General features: G+C 41.1%; 1 protein-coding gene across 3 annotated transcripts in view; it reads left to right on the top strand.

Annotated features, from left to right (window-relative positions):
* RALB (RAS like proto-oncogene B) overlaps positions 1 to 15,665 on the top strand; it is a 49,501-nt gene that overhangs the window by 15,458 nt on the left and 18,378 nt on the right. Inside the window, exon 1 of one of the 3 annotated variants that reach the window (XM_037397278.1) lies at positions 7,824 to 7,956. The exons of the other annotated variants lie outside the window; for them this stretch is intronic. The gene's annotated coding sequence lies outside the window, so the exon portion shown is untranslated. Of the gene's footprint in view, positions 1 to 7,823; positions 7,957 to 15,665 lie in introns of those variants that run through there. 3 annotated transcript variants of the gene reach the window in all.

Below are 15,665 nucleotides of genomic sequence, written 5' to 3'. Positions count from 1 at the left end.
ATCGGCTAAGTGGAAAAGGAACTGAGTTTTACCATCTTTTCCTGAACTGAAAATTTCCCAAATTATCCCCAGAAAACCCTTGAAGCTGTTTTAAGAAAAGCCACAAGGAAACTGTTACTGAGCCTTCAGTGCTGAGAAGTCAAAGAAGCCCAGCTGATCCAAACAAAGGATTCTTTACATGCTAATGAAAAGAGAGATTCAGCAGGTGGATGCATTGCTTAGACTGTGAAAAACTGAAAAGGCAGAACAACATGAAGCTGAATCTAGCACAGACGTGACATGACTATTGCATTTTGCATTTGACATAACGGGTATCTTCAGCCATAATGGCCATATCCATTGCATTTCTGCTTTCCAAAGAGCATGAAGGACTGCCCTTCCTGGGAAGGAAGTGGCAGCTGCCACAAGACTATAATAATATCTCAGGCTTATTCTATATAAAGATCTTTTCTAAATTTACAAGGAAATAACTTGTTAATGCATTTGTCAAGAAAACAGAAATTGCTAAATGTTATGGAGCTTCCATTTACTTTTCCCTTTCCCAGCTATGTATCTGCCTTTTAGGTATCCTAAGTGTCTTACATCCTAAATTAATGATAACTGTTAAATGGAAGAGCTAAGATCATGATCTACCACCCTCTTAAGACTTTTGACAAAAGGACTGGGCAGACTTTGGGGAAAGTAGCGTCTTAAGCCACTAGAGTAAGATCTCTGTGATCCCTTCTCTGAACGTAATCTATGCAAGCCAATGAGTTCAGTGGGAAGCTGATAAGAAATGACTTAGGAAGAGGGTATCTTGTAAATCTTGTCCTTCTCCATGAAGAGGGAAGGACGGAAGGAGTACCAGTCTTTTCTTTGAAATCACAGGAAGAAGATTAATCCTTTGTATGTGAGGTCTTAGGGTTTTCCAGAAATAAATCATAATGAAATAACAAAAGTTGGGGATTGAAAAGAAGGTTAGGCTGTGGGCTTCCAGTGTCTGATGGAGTCCCATACATACACTTTGGTCAAGGTACATTACTTTTGCAGACTGAGGACCCCACAAACAAGTACAGCTCTTCCAAAGCTTTTTCAAAGCAATAGGAGGCTTAATGTAAATTGCATCACAAGATAAAATATATTTATGGTTAATTTACAATTTATTTATTAATGTGTTAACAGGTTAAATATTAATTACCTATTAATAAGTTGAATGGTGAATTGCTGCTACTGACATACTTAGCTTTTAGGAAATAGTCTTTTCTAAAAAGCTAATCTCTGACTCTTTTGACAGATCCTAAGTATGTGTTACTGTTCACTGAAAAGATAAAAGACAATACAGAAGCCAGAATGTTATAGGATACAATGGATGTTTATTTTGAAATAACTTTCCTTAATCCTCTAATGTAAAGCATATCGTACTCTTACCGATTTAACATGAAAAAAAAAAAGGAGAGGCTGTTTGCAGATTGTATTAGGTTATCAACCACAAGTAGCACATCTTTTCTAGAGAAGAATGTTGTGTAAACTAGCCTATGAACATTCAGCTGAATACTGAAATTTTTTTTCAAACGCAGCAATATCACACAACCTATTATGTTCTTAACGAGCTCTATAACTAACAATAATGTCATAATGATAGTTACATTAGCATATTCATAGACATAGAAACTTCCTCATAAACTTCACTGGTGGGACAAGTTCCTACAGGTTTCCTACAATACCTACTTTACTCCTTTTCTGAGGCTTTCACCTCTGGGTTGAAATATAGTGACTAATGAAAAATGAAGTGTTATATTGTGGAAGTTCAGGGAGTAAAGAATCTGTAGCAAAGTGCAGCTGAAGATGAATTTTGGCTGACAAATTTTGTAGCCATTCCTTTCACCATCCAAACCACTTCATACAGAACTTGGATTTCCAGAATAGATTTTCTATTCAAACTCACATTCAGACCTTCTTTAACTTGACATTTCCCAGCCTGATACTGCAAAGTTATGTGGTAGGGGCAAGAAAAGTCTCATTTTTTAGCCCCTGAGTCATATCTGAGTTTATTCTAGAAGGTGTGCCATTGATGAATAGGTAAAATACTATCATAACAATAACTAACTTTATTACAAAGTTCAGGTCCCAAGATCCCTCTAATAAAATGTGAAGTGCTTGAGAAAAAAAAATTTCTGTAGCCACTTAAATGGTAGAGGGGCATCAAAGCTCCCAAATGTTTGCAACAGATGTTGCAATTATACATGGAAAAGAGAAAACTGCACGCATAACAATGAAGATAGCAGACTAAACATGAAAGGCTTTTATGGCATAAGAATATGTTTGCATAAAAAAATGCTACGATTTAATTTGCAGAAAGACATTTTAATCTCATTCTAAGTTACATCAACTTAATTAGGGATTGTAAACAGTAGTACTTTAAGATTATATAATTTTAATTGACAAATCTTCTTCTTTCTGAAGTATTGCTCCCACCCTGCTGGAACGCTAGTTGCTATCAGAGACAGTAATTTTTTTTTGTTAATTTAATGTATTTGTCAGTAATTTCATCTGGAAAATTTGATTAAAAAATCAGAGACACAAGATCTGTTAGCATGAATTTTTTTCAGCCATGCACAAATCACCCTCCAACAGCAGCTATTCAACAAGGTAGCACTGTTCAACTCGGTAAGCTGAATTCTCAGTAATGTTAGCTGCCTTATTATTCTGGCAAAATCTCCTGCCTTATCTATTTCCAGAATAATTGCAGTTTTTACACAATGGTTTGATAATGATAATCACATTCAACTTTATCTGTAAGACACTAAAGTACACTTTCTACCCTACAAGTAACTGGTAAAGCTTTAGTTAATGTATCTGCTTCAGCAGTGCAGTTCAGCAAATGTGGGCCAGCTGGAGGGAGTCCAAAGAAGAGAGTGACTGGCAACTAGGAAACATGACCTATAACAAACAACTGAAAAAAACAGGTGTTATTTGAAGGAAGAAAAGAATTCTGAGGAGTGAAAAAATAACGATTTTTGAATATTTAGCAGATTGATGCAAAAAGGAAAAAAATAAATATCTGATTGCTATGTCCCATATGCACCTAATTAATACGCTTAAACTGCAGTAAGTGACATTTAAGCTAAATGATTGATTTTTTTCTTATGACAATTTAAATAAACTGTTATGATGCTCACACAATCTTAATTAAATTACATTAATTAAATGGTATTAAAAAATTACATGCAAAAAATTATATATGTGTAACTGATCTTGCCTTTGGGCTATGGTGTAATGCTATTTGACCTCTTATGACTCTCTGTAGACCCTTATTTCTTTTGATTCTTGGCTATCAAGATATTTACAATAAACTTAGCTCCTTCTGCAAAGACTCCAAGAACAGGCCCTAAATCTGTCATGGTGTTGATAATCATGATGATCAGAAGCGTAGCACTTGTAAAACTGGGATGTGAAATCCCTTACCTCGCAAAATGTCAGTCAGAATCTCCTTAAAAATGACCTTGTGATATGATCCTGACAAATCCCAGCTGTATCTGAAATGGAAAGGTTATTTAATAGTGAAGTTTATTTTACTTCCTGCTGTCTGTAACAAAAATAAAGTGCATGATATAGTCAAAACACTATAAACTCCTACAAGGCCCAAACCACAGTCATATTTCATTTACTATTGTTTGTTTCTGATATATTTTAGATTACTTCTTTATTGGTTTTGAATGCTGAAATCCCTAAATCATGGTGAGATCAGCTTCATTCTCTTAAGTATAGAAACAGTTGGTATAATGTAGTTCTTGTTAGACTATCCATGCCCAAAGAGAAAATAATCTTTGACTAAATTATTTTTTAGACAAACTCCGTTTGAGTACACACTATGTACATGTACTTCTGACAAGCTATCTGAGCCTAGATTAACTCTAGCATCTGAACTCTACACATACAAAAAAAAATATTTTGAGAACAAAAAGGACATCACAGCATTCTAGAAAATCCAGTGGGTTTCCTTCTCTTTTTTCCAACTAGCTTTCTTCCGTCGTCCCGTTTTATGCTAGTATTTATTTTGATTGAAAAATTGTTTAAAAAGTAGGTTTAAAAAAATACAGTATCTTTGGATTAAATAAATTAATAAAAACTTACAGGTCTGGTTACCGTCACTGAACCATTGCTTTGTGCTGCACAGGTGCTGTGAGGGACTGGGTGTGTGTAACTATGAAATCCTTCAGAAAGGGACAGCCCCCCCCTGCTGCTTTAACCTCTTCTTACGTCACTGGCTCAGCCCCCACGCTGGAGATGTGGCAGGACCACTTCTCCACTGACTCCGATTTCTTTGTGGTTATTACCAGCAACAGTTTCTGTTCAGTCTCTTGTAAAATGAAGCTGTTCAGTCTCTTGTAAAATGAAGCTGGGTAAAAGTTGTGAATTAGGTACCTGTCCTGCAGCTGTCCCTCGTCAGCATTGAGATGTCAGCAGAGAAGAGAATCTGCCTCTTATTTCTGTTATTGCCAGTGACTGCAAATGACATCACTAAATCTGCAAAGACTGACTTCCTAGGTAGCCCTGATTCCCTTGCAATTCAAGATCCTCCCAAGTTCCTGATCAGTTTATATGCCTTTCTTTTTACCCCTGAGAATATTACATGATCTCTGCAGGAACAGAGTGGAGGTGGAATTCCTTCTGTCCATCACTGGCAGCCTCTGAGGCCTTATAGTTCCTCAAATAATTTTTTCCTGAACTGGATCCTTACCTTGTTCCTCCCGTAGTCACTTGTGTGAAAAAAATAGGCCAGAGATGCTATAAAACTGTCAAAGAAGAACTGGATATGCAGATGGTGGTTTTACACAAACACTGTACAGGTGTAAATGACAAAACACGGAGACCAAGGCACCTGCTAGTCCCATGTGTCATGAAATGATCAGAAAGATGAAGGAGTTAACAATGTTGGCTTCTCTCCCTTCAGCAGTGGTGGATATGGTAATCCAAGGGACTAGATCAATAGAACCCATAAAGTTTACACAGCTCCGCTTTTCCCTGCAGAACCTGGGCTAGGTTTGGTGGTCTACAACCCATCTTACTAGGAATGGGTCTATTACCATCTTTTCCATATAATTCCTCGTCTACATCTCCCTTGATTTTCTTTGTCAGTTACTTCCACAATAATAATAATGAAAAAAAAAAGGTTAAAAATCGAATAGAGATATATATCTGGGTTTTAAACGTTGCTTGTTACTAGTTTCTAGAACTAATTTCAGTTAATTCTTGTTTCAGCTAACCATCTTTCCAGAATACGTTTCTAAAATAAAACCGCTCAGGAGAGAAGTATGAGTCCTAATCTTTGCAAAGAAAAATATTTGCTGCTCAGTCATCCCACCACACTTACTGTTGTTCATGACTCTGGCAGTGACAGTGCCCTGTTACATTCTTAGTGGGCTAGAAACTAGATGCATGCATCAGAAATACTGTTCCTGTCTCTAAGAATTTGCAGTTTAAAACATATTATAGCATGATAAAGCAACAGCTAGAGGTAAATTTTTTCATCTCTACTGAAATCTTACTTGTTTAGAAAGTGAATGTTTACTGTCTGCAAAGCACTTAGGATAAAATACATGCAATATAAATGACAATGAAAACAAATTTTCTCCCCTAAATTGTTCTATAGAATTTTTCTTCATAAAGTACTGAAGCAAAAATACATCTGTAACCATGGAGATTATACCAGGCAACATGAATAATAATTCAAAATGTGGCATCAGACAAATGTTCTTGTCATCATGGCTATTACTACAAAGAAGTAAGTTTCCCCTAAACAATTTGCAGAAGCAGGATAGACGTTAATTTCTCAAGCCTCTTTTTTGCAAGGGGGAAGGGGAAGTGTCAGCACTGTGGTATGAGCAGCAGACTAGTATTGTGTTCAGTTTGAAAAGACCCAGCTTCCCAGGCTCTTGCTAGTTTCAACTCACAGATATGATTTGCTGAAAATACATATCTTCTGTGACTAGTTACATCAGAGCAACTAGTCCACCTCATTGCCTGCCCAACATAAAATATGGCCATGGAGACATACAGTTACAGAATAAATAGTAAACTATTCTCATTAATTTTTACTTTTTGTTTTTTAGCATTACATTCAAATGCCCAAAATCCATCTTAAAAACAATACATGCATAATCTTGGAAATACCAAGATTTGGGTAATTTGTTAGCTATGAAACAACATTCCTTCACATTTGGTGATATTTCTTTCTCTGCTTATTCCTTCTCTGCATAGATGGCATCAAACAGTAAATAGCTCTGGCTGCCAGGTTCTAATGCAGGATGCATATTGATGTGGTTCTTTAATCTGGTACAATCTATAACACAGAGGGGAAGAATTACTGCAATTGGGATCTTTCCTAATAAACAAACCCAAAAAGAGAAAGTCACTTTGCCACCTAAGGGGTTAACTAAAAATCTGGTGTTTTGAGTTAGGAGGAGAAACTGAAGATGATGCAAGGATGATGTCAATCCTGTTTACTTACAATGTATGAAACTTAGTTTTCTTCAAGACAGGAGAAATTCAGAAACTATTTCCTTTTTATGCAGTCCTGAAGTACTCAGCTGTTCCTCAGAGAGCCACATACCTACTTTTTTTTTCTGCCTCTGTAACTTTTTTCCAATTCCTGGCATTTTTTGCCAACCCTGAAATTACAGATTATACTAAATCTCTTTCCAATTCTTCTTCCTCCTCCATTTTATTTTGTTTTGGCAACAGGTCATTGTTCCACCTACCACTTTTATAACGCTGGATTGGTTTTTTTGGTTTTTTTTTTTTTCATTTATTTCAAGTGACAGGCCTTTTTTATGCTCTTCAAAATACAATTACACCTAGCCATCAATGGATAGAGGTAGAAGGTAATTAATTATTTCCCTTTCTCTTCTGTAGAAGGCTACAAAGAAGCCCAATATAAAAGCAGCCGTTAACACAGCTACTTAACCTAGTGCTTCTGTCCCAGGAGCTCTGACCACCGGGGATCATCGGCAGTAATGCCTTCCACCATCCCCCAAAGCTGGTGTTTCCAGGCAAAGTGCTGGTTTTCTAGAAGGAAGAATTTTACCCAATGTGTTCACTCAAACTTCAGGATGCAGAATTTAAACAGGTTAACATTTAAATCTGGAAAAATTAACCACATTAAAGCAGCAAAAACCCGGTGTGTTTTCCTTTGCAACTGGCAAGACAGCTATGCCTGACTGTGCTATTACTGACGTTAGAATCAGCCAGAGATAATTTGATTTGGGGACTGGTAACGGTTTGAATAAAGAATTGCAGTAAATACAGCAACACAAGAAGCAGGGACATTTCCATTCCTTTGCCTTCTGATCTTAGAGTTATTAGTTTCTGCATCCATCAGTAGAATTTGCACTAACAAATATCATGTATTTAAGATAGAGTCTTTCTAACTTCCTCTGAGTCGAAGCGGAGCCTGTAGGGGTTACGGGCCCAGGCCCCCGCCGGGGCTCTCTGCAGGCCTTGGGGGGGCCCAACGCCCAGACCCCTTTCGCAGACACCTGCGGCGGGGCGGGCAGCCTCCTCCTGCTAGTCTGTGGCTGCTCCCTCAGCAGGACCGGCCCGCACACACCGCCACACGCCCGCCCCACAACCGCCGTGCCCCGGCCGGCCGCCCCCACACCGAGCAGCGCCCCCGCGGCCGCCCCCGACCCGCCCGCCTCAGCACCGCCCGCCGCCCCCGCGCCCCGCCTCCCCAGCCGATTGGCCCGAGAGCACCACGTGACCGCCGGGCGGGCGGGGGAGGCGGTGCCGGGGCGGGCGCGCGCTCGCGCGGAGCCGGGGCCGGCGGGAGCGGCGCCGACGAGGGCGGAAGTGCGCGGCGGGGGCGCGCGGGCGGCGGCACCCCAATGAGAGCGCGGGGGGCGGTGGCGGCGGCGGTTAAAGCGGAGCCGGGTGACAGGCTGGAGCCGCAGCACGGAGCCGGGTCTTAGCCCCCAGGTGAGAGGGAGCGTGTCTTGGAGCGGGCCCGGCGCGCCCCGGGCTCCGTGGGAGCTTGGCTGTCCCGGCCCCGCTCCCTCGGTGGGGCGAGGTGGGAGCCGCTGGGTCCTGGCCGCGGCCTGAGCGGGCCTGGGCCCGCCGGGCGGGGGCTGTGGCTGAGCTCCCGCGTTCCTGCTTCTTCCCCTCCCACCCCGTTTTGTGGGGAGGGAGCGGGGGTGTCACACGGGGAGCGGGGCGGGCAGAGCCCGGCGGCTTCTAGCCCGGGGACGCGGCTCCGCGGCCACCGGAAAGCTCTGGGGGTGCGGGGAGGGCAGAGCCTCGCGTGTGGCCGGTGTCCCTCGGGCCCGAGGTGGGGCTGGGCTGCCATGCAGCCCCCCTTAGGGGTTTGGCAGCTGGTGCTGCGTCCCGATGGCGCTGGGGCTGAGATGGAGTCGTCGGAGCTGGGTGATTGCTGTGACTTGTATCTACAAGTGGGGCTCGGGGGAGCGAAGGGGTGAGAGGCTGGCCTTGACTGTTGGCTTCTCTGGCTTCTTTTGGCTGCCCCTGGATAAGTGATAACGCTTCATCTGTGCAAGATTAAATGGAGTATTTGGGATACTGTTGGTCTCAGCTGAACCAGAAGTTTCTGAGGGATCTTGTTTTATCAGGCCGGGTTGTCTCTGTGCTGCTCTTGGTTCTCCCGGCAGCCTTACTGACACGGATCTTGTAGGAGGAGAAAGGTGGTGTCTGAGCGCGACCTTACCTGGCGAAGGGCAGGGAGGGAGGCTGTCTGGCGGAGCAGCCCAGTCATGCTTCCTGAACGGCTGGTGGAGGCCTCACTTGCTCTTTCTGCTGGAGTCCTGTTGACTCAATCCTGATCTTGGAACAGGGGACTGGGTCTTGACAACCTCAGAGTATTTTCATTTGGAAAAGGGAGCAGGGAGACTGTATCTGCACTAGGACCAGCCTTGCCTTTTTCCAGGCTTAAGTTTGCAGTGGTAGCTTTTTGTTTGTTCAACTGTCTAAACATTACTTCTCTAGTTCTGAGATCCTTGTTTCTCTTATGAGGGGCAGGGAAGTGCCTGCCTGTTCAAGGGCATCCTCAGAGCTGTGATTTTTCAGGAAAAACTGGCTTTTTTTTTTTATGCCTTCACTGTCTGTGCCCCCCCCCCCCCCCCCAAGTTATCAAAGCTGAGAGAAGGAACTGACAACTGGGAACCAGACTCATGTTCAGCCTTCATGCAAATAACCTGCAAGAACCACAACTTTTTTGCAGAGAAATTAATAGCAACAGTTTACTTGGCAATAGCACCTTTACACTTACTCACTTACAGGAGACTTGTTAAAATAGTTTTATCTACTACTTTAATCACTTCTAGCCCCTGTACACTGAACTTAGACTTTTGCTTATGATTGGATGGTATCAGTTTACCTTGGTAAGTTTTTGCGTTTACTTTCAGTGTTAACTATTTAATGAGTAGGAAAGCTTTTAAACTACTCCTGTAAATAAGTTTCCTATATTAGATTTATAGCAGTAAATTGTTTGTTGTAGACTTTCTGGAGTAGGCCAACTTGATTGTTTTACATGCCTGGAGAAATGTGAAGCTGACCTGTTCTCACTGGAGTTATGTATGTGCTGCCAAGGAATGTCTAGTTTAAAGATTTAGCTGGAATGTGTGTTACAAAAACTCTTAACTGAATGCTTAATTTGATCAGACAATACCCTTTCTTGGTCACCCTTTAAGACTTTCAAAATTTGTCTCTCATTGTCAGTGCAGTGGTACTGGATATCTGGATAGAGGAGTAGTTGAGCAGTTGAGACATTTAGATCAAATCAAGGTAGTAATGATGAGACACTGCCTAGACAAATTGGATGTGTCTGCTGAAATCCTGGATGATATATAGATTCTGTGATCTAATGACTCTTTTCAAGGCTTTAAGTTTTTTCAGCTGCAACTTAATTGATTAAGCATCAACTGTTACTGACCCAATGCTGGATAAAATGGCTTGCTTCTCTAGGAAGTGTTGGTGTCCAGGCTATGTGAGCAACAGAACTGTCCTGTGAACAGAGCAGAAATGGCCAAGTGCTGTAGCAGAACAACCCCTAACATCATGGTTTGGGAATCTGGTTCATAGTTTGTTTTTGTCCAGTTGCATTGTAAACTGTTCGGTTTCTGTGCTGATACTTCCACTTCAAGTTTAACTTGATGATTTCATATTAACTGGATTTAAGCTCCACATGATTAAGTGAATTGCTTTCTATGACACAATGAAGTCATCTGAATTAATAGCCTCTTAGAGGTACTGAAGGAGCTTGTTTCTCATGACAGCTGTGCAGGCAGTAAGCACTCAAGGGAAGGCAAGTGCATAGTGGTATCAAGACAAAGGGTGTCTAAGGTCAGTAGGTGTCTTGTGCCTGGAACAAACAACTAGGGATGGCAGTAGTGGTCCCTGGGGGTTTGAGTGAAAGGCAATGGCTGGGGAGGTCACAGATGTAGATAAATGTGGGTGCTTGCTGCTTTTCATACCATGTGCGCCTGACTTCTGCATGATTGAATTATGAAAGGTGTGGATCCTAACTATCAGCCAGGTTAGAGAGCAACTATATTCTCAAACTCTGACTTGGAAGTACTATCCTGCTGAAAAGAACTGAAGCTTTTTAATGTTTTCTTTCTTCATCCACATTCCACCCCCATGTTTCTGGTAACTATTCTCCACCACCATTGAGCAGTGATAATGTTCCATTGCCTGGAGTGGCAAAGTCGGCAAACAATCTTGTCTGTTCCATTCTCCTAATGGTAACAATCAATTTTGTGGCTTTTGTGCTGTGATACCTGCCTCTTGATAAGAGGCTCAGGGAGTGGATAATTAAAAAGTACTTGATAATAGCTGCCAAGGAGCAATCATTTTGTTGGTAGCTCCTTTTAGCCCATTAAACAGGACTAACTTTCATCCATGCCTGCCCCAGAAATATCAAGTTGTCTTGTCATTTAAGCAAGATAAGTCTATATAACTCGTGCTTTGTCTCTTCATGTTCTTCCAAATACTGCTTTAATAATAATATTAGAGGATCTGTTTTGTCTTTTGTGCTTGAGATGTGCAAATGTGTTTTTCAAGACCTGTCAAAATGAAAGTCATGAAGTCATGTAATGAGAATGTTATTTAGGCTGCTGTGTAAGTAGCTACTTGAGTCTTTTATGGTGACAAAGTACTTGGAACAGTCACTTTCAACTGTTTATGACACACTGAGCATATAACATTCCTAATGTTTGCTGAAGTGGTTCAGAAAGTAGCAAATACTGGTTAATTACAGGAATATGAGACTTAATGGAAATGCAGTCCTGACTGGGAATTTTTGCAAGATCACAAGTCAAAAGACTGAAAAATCAGTCCTGGGATTATAAGCATTTGTTAAAGCCTTAATCCTGTCAACTGTTACTTTGTGAATTAGTGTTGCTGTCAGTTGATGTAATTAGCATGAAATTTCAGTCTGCTAAAAGTGCAATGGAACTGGAGTTTTTAATATGTTGTCCTTAAACTTGAAACGTGGCAGAACTAATCTGAAGCCAAAGCATAGAACTGGAAAGCTGAGAATGTGCTGAGTTAAGCAGGTGCTGTGATTTCTCTGGTTTCCAACTCTTTTGATATGTATCTTTACCTGTAGTGGGAAAGATCATTCTTTGTGAAAGTACTGGAGACCTAGATTCAGCCCCAACTTCGGGCATGGCTTTGTTTGTGTAGATGGACATGTCAAATCTAAATTGGCAATATTCTTTAATACTGATGACAAGGTTTTAGTTTTTGTAAACTTGTGATTTAAGCCACTAGCTTAACAAAAAAAATCCCATTTTACAGATAGAACTATAATGGAGTACTGCATTATAGGGTTATACTCAAAACATGACAAAGTGCTTCGAAAGCTCAGTTGTAGGAGTGACCTGGACTCTGTTGCAGAACACTGACTAGAGGGTTTTTTTTAAGGGGTTGGTTTACAAGGTGGTGCTACCCTGTTCAGCAGGACACTTGGGTACCACTCTAAAGCATACATTTAATGAGTGAAGTGTTCTTAGATAAAGCTGCATGGCAGTTACTTCAGCTTTTCAGAAGAGAGGTGTTTTTGTGAACTGGGGGAGCTGTTCCCTGATTAGAATAAACTAATTCTGAAGTATGTAGTGGTCTAATTCAGCTTTTCGGCTAAACTGCCACTGTGGTAAGAAACTCCTCCCCATGATGGTACTCTTCTGCTATTTAGTGTTCTTGGCTTACTGTGTGATCCCATTTTGGGTAGGTAAGGTATTCTCATTAGTGTAGTTACCAAGAAATCTCACTAACTGACTTGTATATCAGCCTTCTGCTCTTATCTACCATATCATAAAATAGACTAGCCAAGCAGTTTAAGTGGTCTCTCAAAGGACAGGAATGTGTGTTTGAAAATGGTGCTATTTCTCATTCTATTTTCATTTTCAAAACACATTTTAGGAAGCAATTCAATTTTTTTTAAACAATTCTGCAGGCTCATTGAGAATTTACTTGAAGGCAAACTAAAATCGAAGGAGGCGCTGAGTTGAATCTGTTCTGGAGCTGTAATGGAAGGAAACTAATTCAAAATTATTAGACATCAGTAGGCTGACCAGTGGTGCTACTGTACATCTTTATATTAATTTAGATTGTAAAATGGTGATCAAGCAGTGATCTTGTCCAACTCTTTAAGTAGTCACAATGGTATTCTAATAGTAGCCATCATCTGATAAGCATGCTTCCTAGTATACTCTTGTAAATAAATATTAGTTAAGATTTCTAATTAAGTGTTAGTTTTGAAGGACTACCTGCAAGTTGTCAACCAGGCTGATCACTTTCAGATTCCCACAAATACAATTTGCAGCAACTGTATTGCTGGGGCACAGACTTGAATCATAGCGTCTCTGAGGCTGGAAGACACTTGTGGAGACTGTAGCTCAGCCCACCTGCTGACTGTGCTAATCCTGACCCATAAACTGGCTTGTCTACCATTCCTAGGTAGAGCTTCATACATTTCTGCTTTTTCTCATGGGAAGAGTAACCCTCTTGCCTTGCCTTCCTGGCATGCCTGCCCTAAAGAGCCTGCAGCCATCCACTGTAGCACTTTTAACCGTGACAGCTATCCCAGATCATCTCTGTGATCCCAATGAGGTTATGACCCCTGCAGCTACATGCAGACTCCAAATGTCTCCTGTTTGCTTCCCTGGTGGCATGGATTAGTGTACAGAAGCACCCTGTTGTGCTCACTTCCTAGGGAAGGACACGAGAGCTGTGAGATGAGCCAGCTGTGTATCAGAATAGTAGTTTTTTCTTATTCTGACACCTGTGGAGAGGGGAATGTCTCAAAGAGCACACAAGGATAAATGTATAGTTTGTATTCTGCATTGCTTCTGTATTTTCATGTGACCTGGCACTTGCTAGGTCATAAAGGGAAGTATCCTGACCTAAATGTGTCCTAACTTCTGTGTGTTGGAAGTCAAGTGATTCTGAGTTAAGTCTGCCACCCAAAACCAGAGTTATCAACAAGAATGTTATTGTGCTGCTCTGCCTTCTGCAGTACTCTGGAGGCTCTGTGGTCAGAGAGCACGTGTTTGGCTGTAATTGCTTTTATAGTGGTAGGCAGAGCATTTTCCATGAGGGAGACCAAGGATAACACTTCTCCCACAAGGGAAACTCTCCACAGCTTTTCATTATCTTTACATGTTAGAATAGGGGTACCAAAACTGCATGTGATCCCTGTACTGGTGGTAATCCAGTTTCTGCTTAAAGATGGAAATACTGTTTTTGGCTTTGATATATAATATATGAATACAGTAGAGAAAAATAGATGCCTTTTTGTTATTGAAAACATCTGTTCTTAGTCCAGTAGAGAAGTAGCCTCTTATATGTGCAGAATATCTTAGTATGGTATTTATTTTTCATGACTGGGGAAACTGGGATGAAGAAATGTGGTTAAGGTGACTTAACACAGAAGCTGAATTATGGATAACCAGTAATTACCTGAAGTACTAAATGTCACTGTTGTTGCTTTGTGTGATGCAAATGCATTGATTGAAAGGTAGGGAAAAAAGCTTAGTGCTTGGCACTTCTGTGGTGTGTCTGATTGAAGGCGCTTAGTGACTCATTGTATAAATCTGTGAACCCTTCAGTTAAATGCTTAGAACAGTGGAAGTATTTTCAGAGGCTACAGGGAGATGATTGCCCAGTACCCTTGGGGAGTGGGACTCATGGTTAAGAGTAAACTCGGAGTAGAAGTTTATTACTTGCTTCTGCTCATCATAACAGTAGTTTGTTTCCCCAAATGGAGATGTGAACATGAGACTAACTTTGCTTTAGGAGCAAGGATTGTAATTGTGTGGGTGGATACAGTTGCTTTTGCTGGTACTAAGCCAAGCTAAATAGTGTTTGGACTCTTAATTTGTCCAGGCATCCAGTTCACCAGGGAAACTGAAGACATCATGATCAAGCAAGATCCATGTTCTGGGACAGCAGTGATAGCAGCTCATGACCTGTCTGTCTGCAGTGTCTTGTGCCATATTTGCAAGACCATTGAATTACCTCTGACATCTCAAGGACTGGGTAGGGATGAGGGGTGGGAACTTGACTGGGTTGCACTTCATGAGAACTGAAGAATTAATTTCTGCAATCTGTAGCATGTATATTTGTTGGAATTTTCTATATCAGTGTTGGTGGCAACTTTCTTGTGGATTATATAGCTGCAGGTTATCCACTGAAGTAACTGAAACCATGTTGTAACCTTGTACTGATGTAGGATATGAATCTTAGCTTTTGAACTAGTGTGCTACTTAAGACATTGTGTAAGCTCTTTGTCTTGTCTGTTCTACTTGTTATACTCCCAGGATCTGATTAAAGATTGGTAGTAGATGAATGATCTGGAGCATGTATGTCACTGTCTCTTAGCAGTGGTTTGGTGGATTTGGTGTATGCTGTGTGTTGGGTATGAGCATGCTTCTGCATGGATGAGCTTTCAAAGGAAACGTAGCTGAAATATGCTTTGCAACTCAGTGGGAGTGAGGATGTTGTGCAACTCCACCTGAGTGTCACTTTTCTGGTATGAGCCTAATTGAGTAGTGTGAGAAATGGTATAATAATTCACCTTAAGTAATTAGGCAACCAGACAGTTATCACCACAGTGACAAACTCTTAGCATAATACTGATTAATGGTGTTAACTTGGTCTTTGTGCTTATAGAAGACTTCTGTCAGGTTTCCTAGCAAGTTCTTTCTAGGATAAGAACAATATGGTAGATCATTCTCTTCTGTAGTCTCTACAGTGTGTCTTCTGGGTGTTAATACTAGACCTGGAGGCTCATGAAAGTACTTGGGGAGGTCTGGCTGCAGAAGGATGTAGAAGAGGTGTGTTTTGCTGTAATGACACTAGTGGCTATAATTCCCACTTCATGTAACACCATCTTGTTGAAATAAGAGTATGTTCTGCTTGGTGCTATGTACAGCCTACCAGTTGCTCTGCACTGAGTAATATGGAAAATGGGATGGTGACTTCTTTTTACTGATAAAACTCTATATTAAACTACAATGCTTCTGTAAGCTATCTGTGAAACAGTGAGGCAATTTTTATAACTGTATTGATCTGTAACTACCTTTATCTGAATACTAACTGTTGTGCTAGAGTTTAGGGGAACTGTGATGGACTGGGGCCTTCCTGAGGTACCTCACCTCTTGGGAGAAACT

This window comes from Falco rusticolus, chromosome 8, assembly GCF_015220075.1.
Source record: "Falco rusticolus isolate bFalRus1 chromosome 8, bFalRus1.pri, whole genome shotgun sequence".
In the NCBI taxonomy this organism is placed as follows: domain Eukaryota; kingdom Metazoa; phylum Chordata; class Aves; order Falconiformes; family Falconidae; genus Falco; species Falco rusticolus.
This window is presented reverse-complemented; position numbering and strand designations above follow the sequence as displayed.